Source organism: Mixophyes fleayi, chromosome 4 (assembly GCF_038048845.1).
Source record: "Mixophyes fleayi isolate aMixFle1 chromosome 4, aMixFle1.hap1, whole genome shotgun sequence".
Taxonomy (NCBI): Eukaryota; Metazoa; Chordata; class Amphibia; order Anura; family Limnodynastidae; genus Mixophyes; species Mixophyes fleayi.
Genome location: NC_134405.1, coordinates 69,854,686 through 69,878,485, shown reverse-complemented (window position 1 = coordinate 69,878,485; position 23,800 = coordinate 69,854,686). Strand labels below are relative to the sequence as shown.

General features: G+C 41.3%; 1 protein-coding gene across 3 annotated transcripts in view; it reads left to right on the top strand.

Moving 5' to 3' along the window:
• The window catches only part of SLC23A2 (solute carrier family 23 member 2), an 82,835-nt gene that overhangs the window by 5,340 nt on the left and 53,695 nt on the right, over positions 1 to 23,800 (top strand). The window contains exon 2 of one of the 3 annotated variants that reach the window (XM_075207384.1): positions 3,690 to 3,721. The gene's annotated coding sequence lies outside the window, so the exon portion shown is untranslated. Of the gene's footprint in view, positions 1 to 3,689; positions 3,754 to 22,269; positions 22,397 to 23,800 lie in introns of those variants that run through there. The other 2 variants (XM_075207383.1, XM_075207386.1) reach the window with 2 other exon arrangements.

Below are 23,800 nucleotides of genomic sequence, written 5' to 3'. Positions count from 1 at the left end.
ACACTAAAACATTTTCTATTCTAATCCCTTAATACTGCTCTATCTATTTTAATACTTCACTGAAAAACTCAATAAACAGTGGAAGGATATAATTTTAAGTTCTGTTTATTAACAGAAACAGTTATCTTCTCCTTATTTTTAAATAAGAGCCTTTGCAGTAGTAAAGTGTACATGTATTTATGATACTGTCTGTACACACTCCATTGTATCTGCTCAAAGGGTTGTACATTATGCCAGAAGTGGGTGCTGATTAATGGCGTGATTTGTGGTGCAATATTCAATGATCAGAAGTAGTGTCTGCGGCTTAATGATGCTATTAAGACATTTTTCCTGTGCCGCCTGGTGTAGAACAAGTGGAAGGTGCTTGTTTAGGGACATTTGTACATTTTTTGTCCGTCTCCTGATGTATGCTTCGGCAATTGCAAGACCAACGCACCATAAACCGTGGCCTCTATTCATGTGCTCTAAAAACTTAACCTACCATATATGTCTCTTTACTTTGCTTTTGTTAGTGTGTTGTTTCCTTCATCCCCAGGAGCACAGCACTGGAAAACTGCACTCCCTAAAAGTCTGGTGGACATTTTACCTGCAAACTTATACAGATTATATTTGTAATGAACTTGTTCAAAATCAGTTGAACTTTGATTATGTGCAGTTAGAAAACATAAAGGCACTTACTACCATCCAGTCACTTCACTGGCGATTTGCAAATCACCATGTCGTCAGATCGCCAAAAATAGCTATTTAAATTAGTATTTCTACTCGTTTCATTGTTTTATTTCTGCAGTGAATACTTCTTGCATAGCAGAAATTTTTGGCTGTGTTACCACCAGTTTATAATAATAGTTGGCAGCTGATTAAATATTTTTATGGGGAACCTAAAGGTCTATTCTGCAGATGTAACCTCTGTCCAAAAACAAAATAGCTGTCTACTATGTACTCTCTAGTAAATAATTTATTCACATTACTCTGTTCATACTGGAGATTATTGGGTTTGCTGGAGCTGGTCATATATAGAAACCTCTCTGTGGTTGACACTCCATAGTGAGAGTGTTTGTAGGTATAATAGGTTATATTTGCAGAATGATTGTAGTCATTGTCCAAGTGCCAAAATCTAACCAGCCATAAACCGGTTTTGATCGGCAATCCGGTTTTATTCGGGATTACACACGTAGCTATGTCTGGACAGCCTTATTAAACAGACCAAATTGCCTGACATTAGCTCCAACTGTGGCCAGCTTTAACCTACTCAAGTAAGTTATTCTAATACAATGAATATATAGATTGATCCCCTAAAGCAGTTCAAGCACCCACATATCCCAGGTTAAGGACACTGTCAGTATACCTGTTTATAGTACATTTGTTTTTTGATACAACTCTTATTTTGAAGTTGTCCATAATATTTTTTTAGTTATCAACAAAAAATCTGCAATGCTGAGGTAATTTTATTGTACTTTGGGAAAATGTTTGTGATCGCATCTGTCAACCTCTCATATCCCAAGTTACTGACAGACTTGTACATTTTTATGTTTTTTTTCCCCTCCTTTGTCTTTATACATAAATTATAATTAAAAATAAATAAAAAGCAGTTGAAGAGACACCACCACAGCTTTAGCGAGCAAAAGTTGAGGCTGTAGAACTGAACATTTATATAAACTATGTTTTCCTGTTTACACAGTACGTCACATGTTATGTCTTCTTAATACCACTCGGATGTATACAATATGACCGCTTCTGCTTGTGGGACTAGATCAGTGGTATGCTGACAATTATCTGAAGATTGTAAAAGCACACATGAAAAGCAACAGTATCCAGAACAACTTCAGGGGAGCCTATGATAGAAGGTTCTCTCAGAGTGGAACAAACCCCAACTATTGTTTGCTCATGAGAGATCTGTGCTCACACATGTGAAAGATGTGTATATTATAATATAAATCGGTTCTATAGCCTCAATGTTTGCTCGCTAAAAGCTGTGGTGGTGGTGTCTCCAACTGCTTTTTATTTATTTTTAATTATAATCTATGTATACAGACAAAGGAGGGGAAAACAAACAGAGAAATGTACAAGAGTGTTAGTAACTTGGGATATGAGTTTGACAAAAACACTAAGGTATAATATTTTCAGTGAACAGAGCTGCTCTGACATTTTACCAGTGTTTGAAACACAAGCATGTGTTTATCTTTAAACATTATTTAATGTAGTCCAATAAAAATAAGCATATTCAATGAAACACATAACACTAGAATTGCTGCAAACTAGTTTTTTATTATAGGCCAACTCAGTGGATCCCAAACTTTTTCAGTTCAAGGCACCCTTAGGGTTTCCATAATTTTTTCAAGGCACCCCTAAGCCAAACTAATTACCAAGTAGTCCCCCACCTTGCTTACCACTGGCCCTGGCCAAGGCACCCCTGTGAGATCGCTGAGGCGCCCCAGGGAGCCTAGGCACACAGTGTGGGAACCACTGGGCTAACTAATATAGCTGGCAAAGCTGATTGGCTGATTTTGGGGCATTAGTCCACTACTAATGACTGAGAATTTGACCATCCAGCTCAGAGTGTACTACACATTAATGGTTACTGCGGCGGGGGGGGCTGATAGTCTCCATCTGCTATGTGTTCTCTAGTGACCAGTGGAGCTCTCCTCAGCAGGGCCCTTCTGAGCACTCCACACCAACATGGCTACGCGACTTCCCCCACTATGTTTACTGGCTGTTTAATTCCACCACCGAGTGAAACCTGTTCTGTTAATGAAATAAACGTTGATAGAGACTGAAAAACATTTGTATGTTCAGAATTTTTTACGAAAGGCTATTCAGCAGGGGGCTGTCATTCTATAATGGTGGGTCTAACGGTAGACGGACCCTTGATGTTCTACTCGTCAGGGGAGCGAAGGTTTATGTAACCCACCCCCAAAAGTGGGGTTTTCCCCTTACAATGTTTAAAGCTAGAAAAAGAATACTTTTTCAGGGCATTTTGATATTTGTACATTAAATGTATTATTTGTCAACTTGTTTTAATTCAATTTATCTTGCTTGTTCTATTGAATTACTGTAGTTGCAAAATGAGTCAGCTGAATCATTATTGAAAGTCAACAAGTTGTCATTTTTCCTTCTGATTTTTAGCCCCACTCATAGGATATCTGTAAGCCAGTAGACACACATTCCTGTAAAATAGATGACGCAAGTGGTAATGTGATTACCGGATTAAACATAGATGCTGCTACATAGAGGATTCAAAAATATCTTAGAGGAAAATTTAAGAAGTTTGTATTAAGCAGCTCAAAGTTCATTCTATAGGACAGATGCTAAGAGGCGATAGAGGACAGTATGTAAATGCTGAGGTCCAGCACAGTGCTAGAAGTGACAGCCAGGTACTGTCTGTGACACTTAACGTTTGCAGAGAAGCACTAGATCACATTATGAGATCAGAGCAGCAGCGGGAAGTATGAGATAACCTTTGGCTAACAAACTGGTGAGTAGACCTCACTGCCCAATGCAGTCATGGTCTAACCTGCTTCATACACTTTGTAAATGCAGACAGCTGAGACTTCAGAGAAATATCTACAAATTAGAGTGTGAACTCTCCGAGGGTAGGAGTGTACTTCAGAGTAGGGAAAGCATACAGTCAGTGTGTATGTAAATGAATGTGTGCGTTACTTTTTTTAACACTCATTTTTGTTTCGTTTTAGAGATCTCTTTGGATGGAAAGAGAGATGTCCAGGTAACATTATGCCGATGGTGACTCAACAAAGGGTAGGATGTTTCCTCTAACCTTACTGCTATGCGTTCTACTGTTATGCATTATAATTATTCTTTTATATCTATAGAAAACCATACTTAAGCAACTTTTATGTTTTACATAAGCAGACACTAATGATAACTTTTCATTAAAAATAAACAAACCTTACCTAGCTGTTCTAGTAGAGAGTCACTCTTCAGATTTTCACATTTTTCTGTAGTGTATCTTCAGATACCATATTTACAGCCTTTAACCCAACCCATCTGCTGCCTGATTTGACTGTCAAATTTGAATTCCCTGTTGGGTATTTGAAATGTATGTGAAGAGTTATGGCGCACTGAAGGCAGTGACTGTGCTACAGAGACGGGTGACGGTGGGAGTGGGAAGCTTGACCAGAGCTTTCTGGTCTGTGCTGAACGTACAACGCTTTGATCATGGCTGTATCCATATTTAAATGAGATTTTTTATACTTGCCTGACAGTAGACCCTCTACCCCATTTAATGACCTCTCCACATATAATGAAAACACAGCTTTTACTATTCAGTTATGGACTTCTTCAAATGTGTCATGATGCCTGCATCATGACACATATGAAGTTGAGCCTTCCTCTTCACACCTGTGAAGAGGAAGGCTTAACTCTGAGTGTCGACACCATCTCTAAAATAAAGACCTTAAAGATCTCTCTTCTAACATAGAAGTCCTCTTGTAAAAGATCTGCGGACTAACTGTTGGGTAAAATTGCTATACTTGGGATTTGTGTCAAACATGTAGGCCAGGCCTGGCCAACCTGTGGCTCTCCAGGTAATGTGAAACTACAAGTCCCAGCATGCCCTGCCAGCTATAGGCTGACTATTTATTGGCAAAGCATGCTGGAGCTTGCAGTTTCACAACAGCTGTAGAGCTGCAATTTGGCCAGACCTGATGTAAAGCATATATTGGGAGATGCAAAATTATATCTCTGAACTATGCTGGCAGATTTACTTAGTTTTTCGACCAAGAAAATTCTGATAGTTTCTAATGAGAAGAGTACATAATAACATTGTTCCAATTTATTCTCCCGGAATGGAGACCTACATATTTGAATTTGACCACACCCACCAAGTTTTGCAAAGGCCTCTGCCTCACTCTGCACCCCCATAACAATATCCATTGTCTGCACTGCTACAGATCTAAGGAGGCCAACCTCTGTAAACTCAAACCGGAGGATCATTTCACTTATCAGTAATCACTATTTCTTGTTCAATCTGATATTTTCCCTTACACACTGGCTAGAAGAAGATCTCGTCATTCGGTCGCTGATGTCATCTGTTCTGGTAGTGGTGGGGCTTTAAGTTCCAATTTATCATTGACCACAACAGCAGATAGACCTCTTTTTGAGAACTCATGGATCAAAGGAATTTTTTTTTTTTGAAGCCTCCTTGTCCTCCAAGCATGTCCTTTCAAAGATATTTTTCAGCATTTATCTATTTCCTGCACCCAAAGTGGACCACGATTACAATGTTGTGCATATGTTCACTAAATCTGTTGTTCAATTATTGGAGCTCCTATACCTCTGGATACCCATTTTTTTTTAGTTAACCTGCTTGGACATTTGTTAGAAACAACTGCATTACCTTTTTGTTCTGTCATATGTGATACTAGGCTGCTGCATCTGGGCTTTTGGTAATTTAACTGAATTTATACTTATTAAATAACTGCATTTTTTTAAAAAGGGATAGTTTGTTCCATCTCAATGTTGACCCAGCATCAAGTTTTATGCATTATTTTTTGCTCTACCCATTTCTGTATTATAGATTTCCCTGGTTTGTTGTATCCTGATTATTACTATTTATAGTAGGCCAGGCCAACAAGTGAAACTACAAGCCCCAGAATGCTTTACCAGTAGATAGCATTTGGAGAGCCACAGGTTGACCAGACCTGATTTAGAGAGTCCTCTTATTATGCAGTGTGACATTCTGTAGTTATAGTGATGCAAGATCAGTAAGTTAATATACATATATTTTATATACATGCTTGTATAAACCCCACGAAAGGAGGGTACAGTCAGTGCAGCCCACAATGTGGATAGAATCAAATACAACTTAGTTCATTTGGGATAATTCTACTTAGTTTCAGTAGAATCTTCATTACTGATCTCTAAATTCAGCTGCACCTACACAGACTAATATACTCTTGTTTGCTACCTGGTAGTTCTACTACATGTCAGGGATGGGTGCTACAGAGTCTTTGAATGGACCAACAATAAATCAAGTGGATTTGTCATATTAGGAGCTGTAATTATTAATATATGCCCTTACAGTTGTTGCAATGTAGTTAGGCAGTCCTCTTGCCATCTACTTATATTGGTAGCCCCTCCTTGTGTAGTAGTTGCTGGAAGAAATACCAAACCGGCAATTGATCAAGTTGCAAACCGTTTACACTAAATAATACACTTCGTCCTTGGGGAATGCACCATTTGAGTGTGTAATGCTTTCTCATTCCTAGCCTCATGTGTAAGGATGTTTCCGCTCAGATTTCCCTCCTCTACTTGTTATGTCTTCACATCACCCCCTTCCTTTTCTCTCCTATTCGGACAGCACTCCCCCCCCCCCCCCCCCCCCCCCCCACCCCCCCCTGTTACATTTAGAGCTAGGAGCAAATCCAATCAAAGGATATAAATTTGCACCTGTACCTTTTAGCGATGCGAGGGGTACAAACACGTTTTTTTTTTCATGCAGGGAATATACTGGCTACTTTTGCATACAGAATACGACTGGACAGCTTTATTTTTACACTGTAATTTAGAGTTGTGATATACAAATAAAGCACTCTCGTCACGGTTTCAATTTCTGTCTAGCACCTCTTAAATTCTCATGACTATGACATTTCAGAGATTACTACAGTGCATTCCCCTGGTCCCCCATCTTGTAGTTATGGTAACACCTGCATGTCAGAAGGATATCCTCCCATGTGCTCTGAGCCGACATTATGGTCATACCACAAGCGGGTAAAGTTTCCACCACCAGTTTTTAAATCAATAAATGATACATTTGGATATTATTATCGTAACTAAATCTTATCCCCATCGTGTATTCACCTGGACCAAAGTGACTTTAATTCACTTCACAGGTTTACTGACCGCATTAGTAGAATCTATAATCACACTAGAGTGAAAATTATTCTTTTAATGCTACTAGGGGGTATATTTACTAAACTGCTGGTTTGAAAATATTCTAGTTAGCATTTATTTAGTACATTCTACAAAATGACAGCTAGAATCGGATTGGTTGCTCAAGGCAACATCTCCACTTTTTCACACCCCAAGTTAAGTAAATATACCCCTAGGTGTTGATGCAGTAAAAGCCTTCCATCGGGTTGATTGGAGATACATGCTTCTGGTCCTTGGGCAACTTAGATTTCCACCTCCGATACTATGCCATTATCGCCTTCTCTGTCTCTCTCTGGATCCCACAGCTGGGTATGAGCATTTGGTTTCGTTCCTGGAGAATTTTTCAGCAAAAATGACACAAGACAACATTGTCCTTTCTTCCCTTCCTTTTTGCTTTGTCTATAGCCTCTAAAAAGTGAGTCTATACATTTGACATATTAAACTGGGCTCTGAGGACTTCAAAATTGCATTATGTACAGATGACTCCTGTTTTCACACTATGGTAACAGATGACATTCTCCTCCTCCTGAGTTTGTACCAACTAATCAATCAATTCAGTTAAATTTAAGGATCCATAATTGCATTATACAAAAGGTGCTGACCTGGGATAAGGAAGGATGGCAGCCTTAATGTCCCTTGGTTGCTGGATTACTACGAAGCTGCTTAAATTGCTCAACGGTCATCTCACATCAACTGACGCAATTTTCAATTTCTTTTTTTACCTTTATGTTTCCCAATTTTAATTTCACTTAATATAGTTAATGGGCCATCAAAGTGGTTTTTGATTTATAAGGGTTTACATTTTCAAAAATCCACAACTTTTGCCTTGCATGAATATATAGAAAAAAAATATATTTCCCAGGCTAGGATTGAGATATTTCCTAAAAATAAATACATATTTTGTTGAGAATTTAATAGGCTTTAATTTGAGTAAGGTTTTGAATAAGTTAAGACTTCAAGGTATTTGTTTCAGAATTTTGGAAACATTTAAAAAAAGCATTGACTTAAAATGTTTTCAGAAATTGTGGTTATTCCTTGATGTTTTAAGATTGTCCAAATTTAAAGTTGGAATCTCAATGGGATCTTATATATTTTAGAATGTTTGTTTGTTGCAACATATCTATCTATAATAAATGTGTAATGTAATCAGTATTATGTGCTTTAGGTGATAGTGCACTATATTAAAGTTTGTTATAGTACTATGCTGCACTATCACATGTAACGCATAATGTGGAGGGCCTGAGTTGTGCTCTTTCACATTACGGTCTTTGCTAATCAGCATATGTAGCAAAGGATTGGTGCCACAGTTGCTTATGTAATAATAACTATCTGTAAAGACTAAGGGAGAACATTTCGTTTTTAATCTGAGTTACCATTTAACATTGCCGTAAAATGCCCTTATAGGAAACAAAGTTCATACAACCAACTTTTTTTTTTTTTACAATCACTCTGGGAAATAATGAGGGACATGTGTCTTCTTACAGTAAATATCAGTCAGCCAACCTCCTTCGCCTCTGCACCACTTTCAATTCCTTACTTCCCCTCCCCCTCATTCCTTTCCACCCTCCATTTCAGCCTCTGAATTCACTACATTCTTCTCCACCAAAATTGATGCTATCAGAACTTTGCTCTTCGCCTCCCCCCCCCCCTTCCTTGTTGCCCTCCAACTTTTCATCCTATGTTCTCCTTTCGCCCCACCTCAGATGAGGAAGTCAGTTCTCTACTTTTGTCCTTTCCCCCTTCTACTCCCCCCCCCCCCCCTTGATCCCATCCTCTCACCTATAGCCTGCTTCTAGCCTCTCCCATTCTTTTAAAAAATATATAAATCTTGATCCCGCCACCCTGTCCAATTACTGCCCCATCTCTCTCATCCCTTTCACCTCTAAATTGCTGGAAAGGTTAGTCTACAGCCATCTCACTAGTTACCTCTCCGACAACTCTCTACTCAATTCTCTCCATTCTGGTTTCTGCCACCTCGACTTCACAGAAACTGCCCTAGCTAAAGTCACTAATGATCTTTTATCTGCAAAATCAAGAGGCCTCCACTCTCTTCTCATCTTCTTGGACCCATCTGCAGCCTTCTATACAGTCAATCACCCTCTCCTGCTTCATGGGCTTTTCTAACACTGTCCTCTATTGGTTTACTTCCTATCTCTCTAACTGCTCCTTCTCTGTCTCTTCCTCTGGCTCCTTCACTGCATCTTCCCCACTCCCCATAGGAGTCCTTCAGTGCTCCATCCTTGATCCTCTACCCAGTGAAGAGTATATACAAAGAAAAGAGCAATCGTATCAGTTTCTTCGGCCTCAAGTACCACCTCTATTCCGATGCCACCCAAATCTGCCTCTCTTCTCCTGTCCTCTCCCCTTCCCTCTTCACTAAGGGGTCCTGCTGCCTCTCTGCTATTTCCTCCTGCATGTCCCAACATTTCCTCAAGCTCAATATGGCCAAATCTGAACTTTATAGTCTTCTCCTTTCCCATCCTCTCCATCACTATTGGCGCTACCAACACCTCCTCTTCTCACCAAGTTTGATGCCTGGGTGTCACCCTCAACTCCTCCCACTCCTTTATGCCCCATATACAATTCCTCGCCCAATTATGCTGCTTCCTGACGCAATATAACCCGGATCAGACCTTATCTCTCCATTGATGCCTCCAAAACTCTTTCACTCTCTGATCATCTCCCACCTTGATTACTGCAATCTCCTTACCTCTCTAACATCATCTCCAGTCATACTCTGTCTCGCCCTCTACGGTCAACCAACGATTGCTGTCTCACCTCCCATCTAAATACCACATCTCACTCCCGCATTCAAGGACTTTCCAGTGCTGGCCCTCTTCTCTGGAATGATCACCCTCGTTCTATCAGGCTATCCCCTAGCCTGCAAATCTTCAAACGCTTCTGTAAAAACCATCTGTTCAGGGAAGCCGCCTACCCTTCCTCTGTCTAACCTCTCCCATGCCATCCTCTTCACGATACTTCACTAACTGTACTATACCTTCCCCTCATTCTTTCTCCGATCCTACTTACCATTGTTCATCTCTCTCTTCAGAGTACTAATCCCCTCACCTAATCCCCCCTCCCATCTAGATTGCAAGCTCCCTTGAACAGGTCCTTCTTATGCTCGTGTCCTCTTCCTTCTGTTTACATTTGCCTTCGGCCTTTTTTCTCCACCTCGACACTTCACTCCTGCCTCTTGCTCTCCTCTCCTCACTTGCCTTTGCTACTCCATCACTGCCCTGATGCTGTTAGTGGCGACCACACTGCTGGGCACAGGGTCTGCTCCCTTTAGTTCACTCCCCACCTCCCTCCGTCCCTTTCCCATTTTCTCTTTGTTCTGGAACTCACCTTTACCTGTTTGCCCTGTGCACCTGTTCTCGGCTGAGTTTGTATTTATCGCACATGGCTTTTGTACTGCCCTCTATGCTGTGTTCTGTTTTTCCCCATGACAGATATACGGCGCTGCGGTACCTTTTGTGGCCCCTCATAACTAAAAGATAATAACAATGTTGCTCTTCTTCTATCCTTCCCTCTTTTTCATCAAGATGCTATTAATGATTTACAATTTCCTGTAAAGTGTCACGCAACCGCCGTGGCGAACGGTCCCCGTTTTTCTTCCCTGTTCTCATCATGTGCTTGGAGGTAAAGTTGTGACTCGGAGATCAGATGATCCTCTTCTCAAGAACAAGCTTAAGCGATGAGATAGAAATACAAGCCATCTAAGAGACGGAGCACTCACAGAAGTCTTCTCCCAGAAAGATGGATTTCAAATGACATTCTGAAACATACTATTGTGTATATACCATATACCATATATAAAAATACATTTTGTTTGTAAAAAGAAAAAGAAAATTGTGCCTTTTTTTTTTTTTCTTCTTTTTTTTTTTGTTTAAAACATGACACCCACAGACTGTCTTGTCGGCGCTGATCCTTTTGTGTGAGTCTGCAGTGGGAGGCTGAGCACTGTTTACTGCTCGCCCCACGCATCCGTTGAAGAACGGATGCTACCGGCTGTTTTCCGCACCATGGCAATCTTTTTCCGGAGGCCTTGACTGTGGGAATGTGGAAATTTTCGTTTTTGTTAACCCCTTCAATGCCAGGTGACTGACAGCACACACAATAGCCTTTAAGCTGTGCAGTAGTTTACATTTCATAAAATATGATTGATTTAAAAATGTATTTTGCAAAGCAGTTTGGTTTGTGTGTAATTTGTCCATAGAATATAAGGAGACGGATCTAGGTAACATAGTGTGCTCTATTCTTTAGTGGTTTCATTTTCATCTTTTCAGCCAATAAAATGTGGCTTCCAAATGATCTTCAGAAGCTACACAGTAGGCAGTGGTCAGTGCTCATTATCTCTTGTCAACCCTAAACCGTAATTATCAGTCTGACAACTGTATAAAATGTGGTGACTGATATCACCTGGGAGCTCTGTGCTGCCTTGTATTCTAACTGTATGATCTTGGCATTTGTACTTCTATTTTCCATCACACAGCAGGCACTGAAAGTGCTAAGCTACTGTCACTTGAGCACAGCCAGCATAATATTGTTAGCCACCCTTAAGTAGTAGGGTAGCAGGTGCAGAGAACCTGTGAATCCTGCTTGCATGAAAGAGTTAAACAAAGCACACAGTATATTCAGTAAATGGACACACGCCAAAAGGGGACGTGGCCACGTCACAGTGGGTGGGCCTAGTGTTTCTGGAGCGCTAAAGCCTCCCCATCCCCGCCACTAACTCTCTGCGCACACTACTGGAAGGTGCACATGGGATATGTTCACCACTGCTGCGGAGGACAGGTCATACCTCCCAACTTTGCCACTGAAGGGACATAGGAACCTATGGTTAGAAGGGTGGGACAGATCCATAAAATTGGGACCATCTAACCAAAATTGGACATTTAGGAGTTGTGGTAATGTTGGTAATTTTTCTGTGCAGTGCCCACACAAATCATACCCTGTTTTTTTTTTTAAGTCTTTGCATTTTCAATATATACCATTAATTTCTGTAATGTACAGTAGTTTTTAAAAGTTTTTCATACATCTACCAAATAGAAGTTTGGAAATTGTGTACTTAACATTGACTGCCGTACCTCAATGAATCGCTAAAGGGCTACCCAAAATGGTACCACTGTTTATACTCATGTATGTATATTGGCTTTTCTAGTGTATGGGTTTTATTATCTGTGATCGCAGTTAGTATACCTACTGGGGGTACTACTGCTTGAAAGAGGGGGACTCTGCCTCTCTTTCAAAGGAGGGTAGCTCCATTTCTATAGAAGCCAAGCTAGGGAAAATGAGATTCTTCCAATCTCCCCCCTATCCTTGAGCTATCTATTTTGTCCCTGCTAGGGGCAGTTCAGACAGTCTGTGACATAATCGCAGTGTGTCACTGGCTTCACCCCCAAGTGATTATATAATATTTCCTTTCTCTTTGCAACCCTGTGCACTGCTGAGAATGAGTGTGATTCGCCCTTGTCAGTCATGGGGTATATCTGCAGGTTAGGTCCCACACACCATCAGCAGTAAAGGGTCCCTTAATCCCCAAATTTACATTATAATGCTTGACCGTGAAAAATAATTTCACGATTTCACTACAGTTGTTAAAAAAAAAAAAGTATGTTATAAATGTGTCCTTATGCCGGTCACTCTTATCGCTTGTCCCAACAGTTAAGAGGCCCAGTCTCTGTCAGATATATCAATACACATGTGATGATAAAAGTGACAGACCCAAGCATTGAAGCTCAGGCTGTATGGCTGGATCAGAAGGGGCACCATTAGCCTGGGTGGATGGATGTCGAACACATACGTGGTCAGGACGCAGTCATCATCTGACCAAATATACCAACGTCTTGTTTATCCCAATGATGATTTACTTTATTTAAGGCCCATTTGATGTGTTGCCTGTTAGGGCTAATATGTTCTATTTGTTAAAGTCAAATCAAGTATGGGTATTATTACACAATTAGGTAGCTGAACACGCACCTTTAGGCCAGTGTCCTAATGGCATTTTATATGTCTGCAATTAAACTGCTGTGACATCACTTTCCTTACCCCTGTGTATGAATCCATCAATGTACACTGACTTCAAACCTGCTGATGTTGGGCATCAGCCAATCAGCAGCTACAATAGTAAACTGGACATTTCTTATTTTAAATGTTCTCGTTTAATAAAGAATTAAAGTGACCTATATCAAAGTAGATATTATAATTTTTTTCTTTAATGTTGGTTCAGCCACTAAGTGGCTGCATTCACTATGTAGGTGATGGTTACACTTAAAATATACATTGCAGTCTAGCGTATAAAACCGCAATGTCCTTTTAATTTTAAGCAGTATAACATTACGCCAGCATCCTATGTGCTTTATGTAAGACAACATGTACTCTATAGTAACAGACTGTGAGAATCATTTTATGCAATAAGTCAATTTGGAAAGTCTGCATTTATTACAGTATTAGATGTTGGATCAACTTCTGTAGTAATAAGTGAGTTTAAATAACAACCGCAGGCAGTAGGTGGCAAAAACCATTCTTGTGACAGACAAGCTTTCGTCAGAGGCTAGGATTAAATAGAGAATATTGTGTTTAAATGTAATTATCGGATGAGTGTTCCTTTTCTATGGTCACAGTGATGACATGAGTGATTACGGTGCTGTAAAGATTAACCCTCTAAGTATTTCATGCCGAATTCTGTTATGACTGATTGAATGCAGTGTTCCAGGTGTTGGGAATCCTTCATCTCCTCACACAGCACGGTGTTCTGTTCCTTATGTTTTAATGTTCCCACTATTGTTGCACTATTGACACTGTGCAGGTTTGTCATTATTATACACATGACTCTGTGTATACTACTTTCCCCAATTATTAACGCTCAATGATGATGCCAACACAAGCATCTTGGAATAAATCTGTGCAATGGCTGTAAATGGCTCAGGCATGTGTACTCTAGTGTTTTATTAGTTTGGCTTCATTATAACGGTTCCACTTTACAAGAAACCATGGTTAATAGTGAGGGGTTACCTATTAAAAAGCCTGAAATAAGGGACTCCCTGGTAGTGAACTAGTGCATCTACCAGGATGGCAATAAAATTGTTTTTAATTTAATACTGCTTCAAATTAACTTGGTATAATCCAAATTAACAATACTTATTACAGCAACCCTCTCCCCGTCGGCTTCATACACCAATCATCACTGGGTTCTGAACTTGCAGAATGAATAAGGGTGTGACGGCTGCCATTGAATTCGCAATTAGGATACAGTGGTGGGGTGGAGCTGTATATATGTGACCACTGGGATCTGTGGGGGATTCTTTCATGGCCTTATCTGTGTGTAGTTTGTATGTTCTCCCCGTGTTTGCGTGGGTCTCCTCCCACACTCCACAAACATGCTCATAAGTTAATTGGCTGCTGTTAAATTGCCCTTAGTCTCTCTTGGTCTGTGTAAGTTAGGGGATTTAGATTGTAAGCTCCAATGGGGCAGGGACTGATGTGAGTGAGTTCTCTGTACAGTGCTGCGGAATTAGTTTCGCTATATAAATAGATAGATAATGATGATGATTCATGCTTTTCTCCCTCTAAGTGGCTACATACACTGCAATATCAAGTAATTAGGTCCTATACCACATTCTGTAGCCCAGAAATGTTCCTGATAGTCTAATCAAATCCGGCATATTGGTAAATGCAGCCGGCCTTGCTTGCCAACATTGACACGCTGTGTGTGCATTAAGAGTGAGGTTTTTGTAAACCAGCTGTCATGTAAGGGTGCCTATACATAGGCCTCTGTCCAAACTAGTGGCAGGAACTATGTCAGATTTGACAATAAATGGAGGGCACTATTGGTGCATTCGGGCGATACTGCACAGATGGTCAGATATGGGCATCTACCAAAAAGATTTGTTGTCTGTCCTGAGTGAGGCATTGATCACAGTGGTTTTGGGCTTATATACTCTGCAATTTGCGTCCAATTGGATCTATAACTGCATGATAGGCTGTTTTAATTCCGGCTATGTTGTTTGATCAATTACCATAATGTAATTCACCTGTTGGTGTTGCTTTGGCTGTACTTGCTGCGCAACAGTTCGGTCAACACCGTTTTCCTGTCTGCTGATTGCAAACCGGGTTTTTAAAATCTGCTGTTTTAGATATCATTTTATTTATTTGAAGCCAAAACCATAGCCAGCAATAGCTGTGCTCAAGGATCTAGTTATTGCATCAAGCACACCCAGTTTATTTTCATAATGTCTTTCCGAAAGTAAAGACTTGTTCCACACCCTCCCAGCCATTGACATGTATGGTACATGTGAAAGGGTGAGCCATGTTAACAATGACTTACGTCACTGAAGCCACTGATTAAAAGGACGCTAAGCCAACAATGCTGTTTGATCCAATATGACGGCATCTTGCATCATTAAGGTATGTAACATTTAAGTATATATTTCTGAACAGGACTAACAGAGAGAGAATATAATAAACAAATCTTTCATTACACAGTTGCTGTATAAATGCACAAGGACAATAAATGAAGCCCAGGCAAATGAATATTGGTCTATATTAAGTTAATGGGATACTGAGTAGCATTGCGAGTAATTCACATTGTACAAGTCCCCAGCGGCTGGTTGTATTTACAGTCCAGATGCATGTATACTGGTTGCTGGGATTAATACATTCTTAACTAACAGAATTCTACAATCTCTGCAATTTCTTTTCTCCTCCTATCACTGTAGGCTAATGTACATGGCCTTATTCCTCAGTCGTCACATATCGGAACCCTCAAATTCTTGTACTTCTAACATTTTCTATTCATCTCATTTTATTATATTTTATTTATAGTTCACAAATATAGCTAGCCAGAAGAATCATTATTAAGGTAATCTACAGACCTTTACATACTGTACAAGCAAATATTCTACTTAGGAGTTGAGCAATTCAAATAAAAAGTTCCAGCCTGGCTCCCCATACGGTATAGAGTTTCTCTGCAAACCTCCGACACAGTGCTACTGAGTATGTCTGGAAGACTGTTCTGTTTCTACTGCTAAGGACTTCTGAGGGGTGAAAACAGGCTGTAGACCCTTCAGATGACTGTCATATGCATTGTTGTCCCCAGCAAACATTGTGTAACCGTTGGCAGAGCCCCAAGGAAGTTTCCTGGCTAGAGCTGGTGCTACGTCTGGGATGCCAATATGGCTTTTGCTTTGAACATTGTGCTGTCCGTAAAGAAGCTAGCCAAGTGGAAAGCCTTATGGGTAAAGGCCTCTGCCAACCGCTAACATCGCAAACTATTGTTATATAAGAAGTATTTGCGTTATACAGAGGCGTAACTAGCGAGCTGTGGGCCCTGGTGCAGGGAGGAGGGAACCGGGGCCCATAGCTCGCTAGTGCCCCATGCAGCAGGGCCCATTATCTCCATGGGCCCCGGGGCACCACACCTGCTGCACCTATGGTAGTTCTGCCACTGGTGCTATAGAAAGCCTTAAGGTTTACCAGTCCCTTTTTTAGCAGATAATGGCGCCTCTGTACTGTCATTGTACATTTCAGTGCACTGAAGTTTGTTTGTTTATTTATTTTCCCCAGAGAGGTAAAATTGTACATTTACCAGATGTTACTGTACTTGGTCTCCAAGTGTAGAACAGAATGAGCATACATCCACTTAATGGACAGGCTGCTGCTATGGCAGGCAGAAGTCATTCCTGTGCTTCAAAACCTAAACATTAAAAAATAAATCAAAGTGTGTTTCGCCCCTCCTTCAGCTGAGGGCGTACTAATCGGCGGTCTAAAGGCTGCCACCCTATCTCTTAACTGTCCTTATTAACTAGTGGGATGAATTGTAGATGGGAGCTTAGTTCACTTTTTCTTCTGTAACTAACACTCTGCAAACTGACTTCCATCCACCTCATTTTACAGAAACTGACAGTTTTGGAATGACTTACTGTCTTCTAAGGCCAAGGACCTTTTCCATGACCTGTCTGCTGCACCCGATAACCACTTTTGTAACATTCTTCATGCTGCGTTGGTATTTGTTATGCTGCATGTTTATTGGTTCTGTTCATGTGTTTGCTAGCTGTATTTCCTGTATAGCGTGAAACTCAACACAGCCATATTAAATTGCTTAGCTTTATGAATATAGTTCTTTATGAAGTCAAACATATTTGATTATATGATTTAACTCCATATTAATGTCCGTGGTTCTGGAATGAGATGTTGGACAAGCACATATGGATGTGATGTGTGGAAGTCCACATACTTTTGGGCATGTAGTGTATAAAATAACTTTTTCCACGATGCTGTAAAAAAACATAATATGTCCTACAGAAGTCTGACGTTTGTACATAGAGTACTCAGAATGCATTAGTTGACGGTTATAGAACAAAGCTGCTTACTTTTTTTTGTTACTGCCTTCATCTTATTTGACAATTTAATTATATTGCATGATTAAAAGCATTGACTTCTATAAAGAGCACTTAAGTCAGCGGTTCCCAAAGTGTGCGCCGCAGCTCCCTGGGGTGCCGCGGCGCTGTCACAGGGGTGCCGCGATTGCCCTAGCAAAAAAAAGAAGAAAAAACAAAACAAAAAAAAAAACCTACCCATCATCCAGCGCCGGATCCTTTTCCTCACTGACTGCCGGGCGTGACGTCATCACGTCCGTCAGCCTCAGTGAGGAGCAGCAGCATTGAGGACGTCGGGAAAGAAGGTAAGTAAAGAAAGTGAAGGGGGCCACAGAGAGAGACACTCGCTGAAGGGGGCCACAGAGAGAGACACCCGCTGGAGGGGGCCACAGAGAGAGACACCCGCTGGAGGGGGCCACAGAGAGAGACACCCGCTGGAGGGGGCCACAGAGAGAGACACCCGCTGGAGGGGGCCACAGAGAGAGACACCCGCTGGAGGGGGCCACAGAGAGAGACACCCGCTGGAGGGGGCCACAGAGAGAGACACCCGCTGGAGGGGGCCACAGAGAGAGACACCCGCTGGAGGGGGCCACAGAGAGAGACACCCGCTGGAGGGGGCCACAGAGAGAGACACCCGCTGGAGGGGGCCACAGAGAGAGACACCCGCTGGAGGGGGCCACAGAGAGAGACACCCGCTGGAGGGGGCCACAGAGAGAGACACCCGCTGGAGGGGGCCACAGAGAGAGACACCCGCTGGAGGGGGCCACAGAGAGAGACACCCGCTGGAGGGGGCCACAGAGAGAGACACCCGCTGGAGGGGGCCACAGAGAGAGACACCCGCTGGAGGGGGCCACAGAGAGAGACACCCGCTGGAGGGGGCCACAGAGAGAGACACCCGCTGGAGGGGGCCACAGAGAGAGACACCCGCTGGAGGGGGCCACAGAGAGAGACACCCGCTGGAGGGGGCCACAGAGAGAGACGCTGAAGGAGGGGGACAGAGTGTGAGATGGCGAAGAGGGGGCAGAGTAATATGGTGAAGGGGCACAATGTGATGGTGAAGGGGCCTAAATACATCTTGCGTCATTTTGACCCAACTACTTAAAAAACGGGACTACCCGGTAATTATTTTGGCTTAGGGGTGCCTTGGAAAGATTATTGTGACCCTAAGGGTGCTTCGAACTGAGAAAGTTTGGAAACCACTGATTTAAGTCATATCTTGACACATTAAAAGGAAAATTTGGGAGAAAATAATCCCTGAACGTAATCTGTCCAGATCTGACCAACCACGCCCACATAAAACCACACATTTACTTGTAAATCGCACCCCTTTCAGTGTCCACAAATCGGAACAGTCCCACCAATGCGAAGACTATTGGAAGTATGATTGTAGTGATTATTATTGTTGGGGCAGAGTAATATGGTGAAGGGGCGCAGTGATATGCTGAAGGGGCACAATGTGATGGTGAAGGGGCCTAAATACATCTTGCGTCATTTTGACCCAACTACTTAAAAAACGGGACTACCCGGTAATTATTTTGGCTTAGGGGTGCCTTGGAAAGATTATTGTGACCCTAAGGGTGCTTCGAACTGAGAAAGTTTGGGAACCACTGATTTAAGTCATATCTTGACACATTAAAAGGAAAATTTGGGAGAAAATAATCCCTGAACGTAATCTGTCCAGATCTGACCAACCACGCCCACATAAAACCACACATTTACTTGTAAATCGCACCCCTTTCAGTGTCCACAAATCGGAACAGTCCCACCAATGCGAAGACTATTGGAAGTATGATTGTAGTGATTATTATTGTTAGGGTTGCCACTATTTCCACTGGTGTAAACCAAACCGGATACCAGCAGTGCCTTTTGCTCTATTCTGCAACTGTAAGCAACTAATTCACTATAGCTTAGAATGGAACCACTTTCGTACGTGGTAATATTACTTTGCGCAGTCCACAGAGTGCAGGTAATTGGACCAGAAAAAACGTAGGGCCTCCCTTGTTTCGGAGTGTCTAATGAATAGGGTATGGTGGGTTGGTTGTGGGACTTAGATTTTCCTGAGCTTTGCATTTGAAAAGGTCTTTAAAAAGAAATGTGCTTTTGAGGTGTCTGTTTTCACGATTACACCCAACTGGAGAGGATATCCCAGTCCTGACAGTCCTTTTGGAAACTGGCCAGGTGCTAACCTTAGATTTGTCCTACATGGTAATGTCTAACTTTTTGTCACCCTTCTCCTGGGTTACTCTGTTCACCTGTTGTAGCCCGATTGATGCACAGAGCATCTTGGGAAATGAAATAAAGGTAGCCTACATCACATCGACCTGACCAGGCTATATATTGTCTTCTGTCCGCTACTGCAATGTTTTCCAACCACTAGAGATTCTCAGAGGAGACATTTGGACAAGTGCAGTACTGGAGCATTAGAAAGGTGGTAAAATTACGGGCTTGAGGTTACTTGAGAGTGTATTGAAAGAAGACCGGGTGAGGACTGACTGTGAAAGATCAGGACATTGAAAGATGATAAAGAAGATAAGGGCAATGAGAACAGAAAGAAACAGATAAAAAAAGGAGTTGGAAATCGGACATGGTTGAGTGGTTGAAATAAGAGGGAAGCCAAAAATGAGAAGAATAAGGTTGATATAATTGGTAGGTTATTTAGTCAGTGTGCGTGACTCCCAGACACAAGGGAAGTAGCAATGGCTGCCCCAATATCTGAGAGGGTGTAGCCTATATTTGCTCCAAGAACCTCCCTGAGGGACGAAGGGCTCAGTCCCTAGTTTCTAGTGAATGGATAAGTTACGTTGTCATGCAGGATGTCTCCTCCATTTCTGTGTAGTTGACGGGTACGCTTTAATTTAAAAGGCCTCCATTATTGTTCATTTACCTGGTTGTGTATAACTACTGGGATTGGCTTGTGCTGGGCTCAGCATGGTCATAGAAGGGTGATCTGTACATGTCTGATCAATCACGGTGTCCGTTTTTGAGCTGGAGATTAGTTCTCATCAGTGACTCAAGTTCCACTGTTATGTTAGACAGACAATGCAGTTGAGTTGATTCATTGTACACCTATAGTAATGCAATCAAGTGTCACCAATAACGTGACACTGTGTTAGCTGGAGCTTTAGCACATACTAGAGTAATATGTTTAGTCGTTTAGGGTTCTTTTATTTCACCTTTCTCATTGTGTGTGTGTTTCTTTGCAAACTGCAGATTTACTTCTATAATCACTTTATTATATATTGTACAGCAGATTTTAATATGTGATATCGACATGTATGGAGCTGTGTATGAAAATGCGGAACAGATCTGCCTTAAGCAAATGATTCAGCAACGATAGAGGGTTAGATTTAATAAACTTTTGATAAGAAAAAAAGGGGAGGGGGGGTTGTTACCCATAGCAACCAGTCTGATTCTAGCTATCATTTTATAGAATGTACTAGTTTAATTCTAGTTTAATGATAGAATCGGGTTGCTATTGAAAAAGCCTTCACTTTCCTATTCAGTCTAAAATAACTTTTTTAGTCATCTATGCTGTTCTGCTCATATAAATGGGAGTCTGTTTACATTCAAGACAATAAGTCTACAAAATAAGTATTGTTTTTTTTTTTTTAGTGAGTTTTGTTTCTGAAATTGAATAGGTAAAGAAATCCCTTAGTTTTGAAATGTTTGTGACTTTAATTTAAAAAGTCACTTGTAAGGTATATGAGGATTTGACACAAGAAGGGTGATGGATCTACATGTAGAGCCTAATGCTTTTGTAGACATTGACATTATCTATTCTGTTGCCATTGTAAGGCTTCTGTGTACTTCTTGGTAAGTTAGTTCTCAGTTTAAAAGCACATGAATGTATGACCCAATATAAGGACTCTCATTGTTACAGTTAGGACCACCCTAATAGCAGAAGCACCTTGACGGGGCAGGTGGCTTACCATACATTAGCAAATGTGTCTGACTGAGAACTCTGCATTTTATGTACAAGTGGAATAGCAGCTCTTTTACTGGTTCACAACGGTGTTGCCGGGGGACTTTTCTCTGTATTTTTCCTTTCTGGATAACCCACCCTTTTAAGCACCTGATGTGAACCTATAAATTGATTGAGCAACTTCTACTTCTGTATTGTGACATTGACATTAGATCAAGGGTCACTAAACCTAAAATTCAAGATCAGCCACCATGAAATAAATCTTCTGCTTGTGCAAGATACTTTTTTAGTGTTTTTACTAAAGACTTAAATCACCTCAAGTTCACTTGATAATACATGATATGTTGGTTTTATATACATACACGGGCGCACGCAGGATTGTTGGAGGGGGGGGGGAGAGAGCTGCTGCGCATGCACAGCAGCTCCGTTTCGGCAGCGCTGTCCTATGCAGCAGCCGCGGCGCTGTCAAAGAAGCATCCTTGGCGGACGTTTCTTTGACAGCTCCGCGGCTGCTGTATAGTGCACTGCCGCTATGGTGGGCACTTAGTTAGCGGAGGGGGGGGGTTTCTGGAGACCCAGAACCCCCCCCTCCCCGCGTGCGCCACTGATACAGTATGTCTTATGCAGCCGTTCTAGAGATGGCTATGTAAAAAACTGTGCATCAAAGTGATTTAAAACTTTTTTGAATATATAATGTTGCTGTTTTGGTATAGAACATTTGTAATGTTGTAGGATTAAGTGAGAGGCTGTGTGAATTGAACTGATATATTGCTGTGTCTGTGTTCAGTGCTATTTAGTGGGATTGTTCAAATTGTTCAGTGTGCAAACTAATTTTGAGGTTGTGTAGATATACATAGTTGTGAGTGAAACATTCAGACTACAGCTTCAATTCTATTATCCGTTAGCCCCAGTAAAACAGGTAAATACTATAAATGTGCCATGCACATGCTACTCTGTTCAGTGAAGTAACTTTTCTTCTGCTCAGGCTTGCAGTAACTACATTGTGCCACTTGATGGTACTCTGTCAAGTCAGACTGCAGTGATGCTGGTGAGCTCTTATGCAATGCAGCAGAGCCTTCCGGCACGTTAAGTAACCATGCTGTGTGTGCTATTGTATAAGGACACAGACATGCTGGAAGAGATCGCAGACAGGGAGCGATCTTCAGAGGAGACACATCTTGTCCATGAACTGTAAGCTGCATTCAAGGTGAGAGAGCGTGTGTCCTTCTCGTACACTTCATGGCTACAATCTGCACGGCTCATGCTAGTAACATGTTGGCTTGTTAGATTGTATAGCTGGAAGCTTAACATTCTTTATTGTAGTGTTTGGCTGGTGTGTCACTGGCATATCCTGCGTGTGCTGTGGGCAGAGCTGGGAGCAGTATTCCTGTGCCTTTTGTTCTGAGTTCAGCATGTAGTTTCTGGCCAGGCTATGTACCTTTCATAGGTCAGTATATTCATTTACTAACGTATTTATATATTGTGCACTGCCATACATTTCAGATGTAAAATGAGGCTGCTTTCTCCGATGTCTTTGTTAGACTCGCCTGCTGTGTCATGTTACTTTATAATGTACAGGACCTATTGTGCTTCTCCTGGCTGTTTGAGACATTGATCTAGTGGTACAGAGTAAGCTTCTGTTCCCTGAAGCTTGCAATCTAGTGCCGTTGTCAGTGTGGATTTGATTCTCCTGAGCTTTCTCTTAAAGATTGTTTTAAAATGAAAATTGTAGGATGACATATATCAGTCTGACAGGTTTACATATAGTGTATATAATTTCTTTATTTATTCAAACACTTTATTTTATATGTCATTTTTTTTTTAGAAATTATTATTTATTTGGTGTGACAATCCTTTTATATCGGAGGTGTCATTTAGGATCAAACAAATGTTATATATGCCAGTTCTTGTTAGTCGTATTATATGAAGCTATACAGCTTCTCAGGCAGACTGGAGCCAAGGAAAGTTTTCCAGTGTTTAAAATTATACTTTAATTTGTTCCTAAAATATTAACCTTCTTAACATGTATGCCCCTAATCTTTATATTGCTAAAATAACTAGTCATCACTGTATTCTTGTATGAGTAGTAGAACATGAATATGGATTTTTTGGTTTTGTTTTTGTTTATTTGTTTGTTTTATTTAAATGTATTTGAGCCTTGACGGAAGCTGTCATATTGTATGGAATACCTGATGACTATACACAGGGATAGCAACAGCACTTTGCCAGGCTCTTAGGGGGCACATTTATCAATATTCACATAAAGTGAAAAGTAGTTTTCAATCCTTATCGCAATGATAAGGATTGAACTACTTCTCTCATTTATGTACAGCCCTGCACAGAAACAGCAGTTCCGAAAAACTGCTGTTTCAGTGATAAAAAAAATCATACTTACCCCCCTCTTCGGAAGCGCTGTCTTCGGGTCTTCTCTTCACTCTTCAATTGCGCATGTCCAGTTCCAAGAACTGGACATGCGCACACAGATCCCCTCTCTGTCTCTGCAACGATTCTGTTGAATGGTGACTGCTCCCAAAAACGAAGAGGAATGCAAAGCAGCAGATATCCATGATATCTGCTGCGATGCCCCCTTAATAAATTTGCGGAGGACACT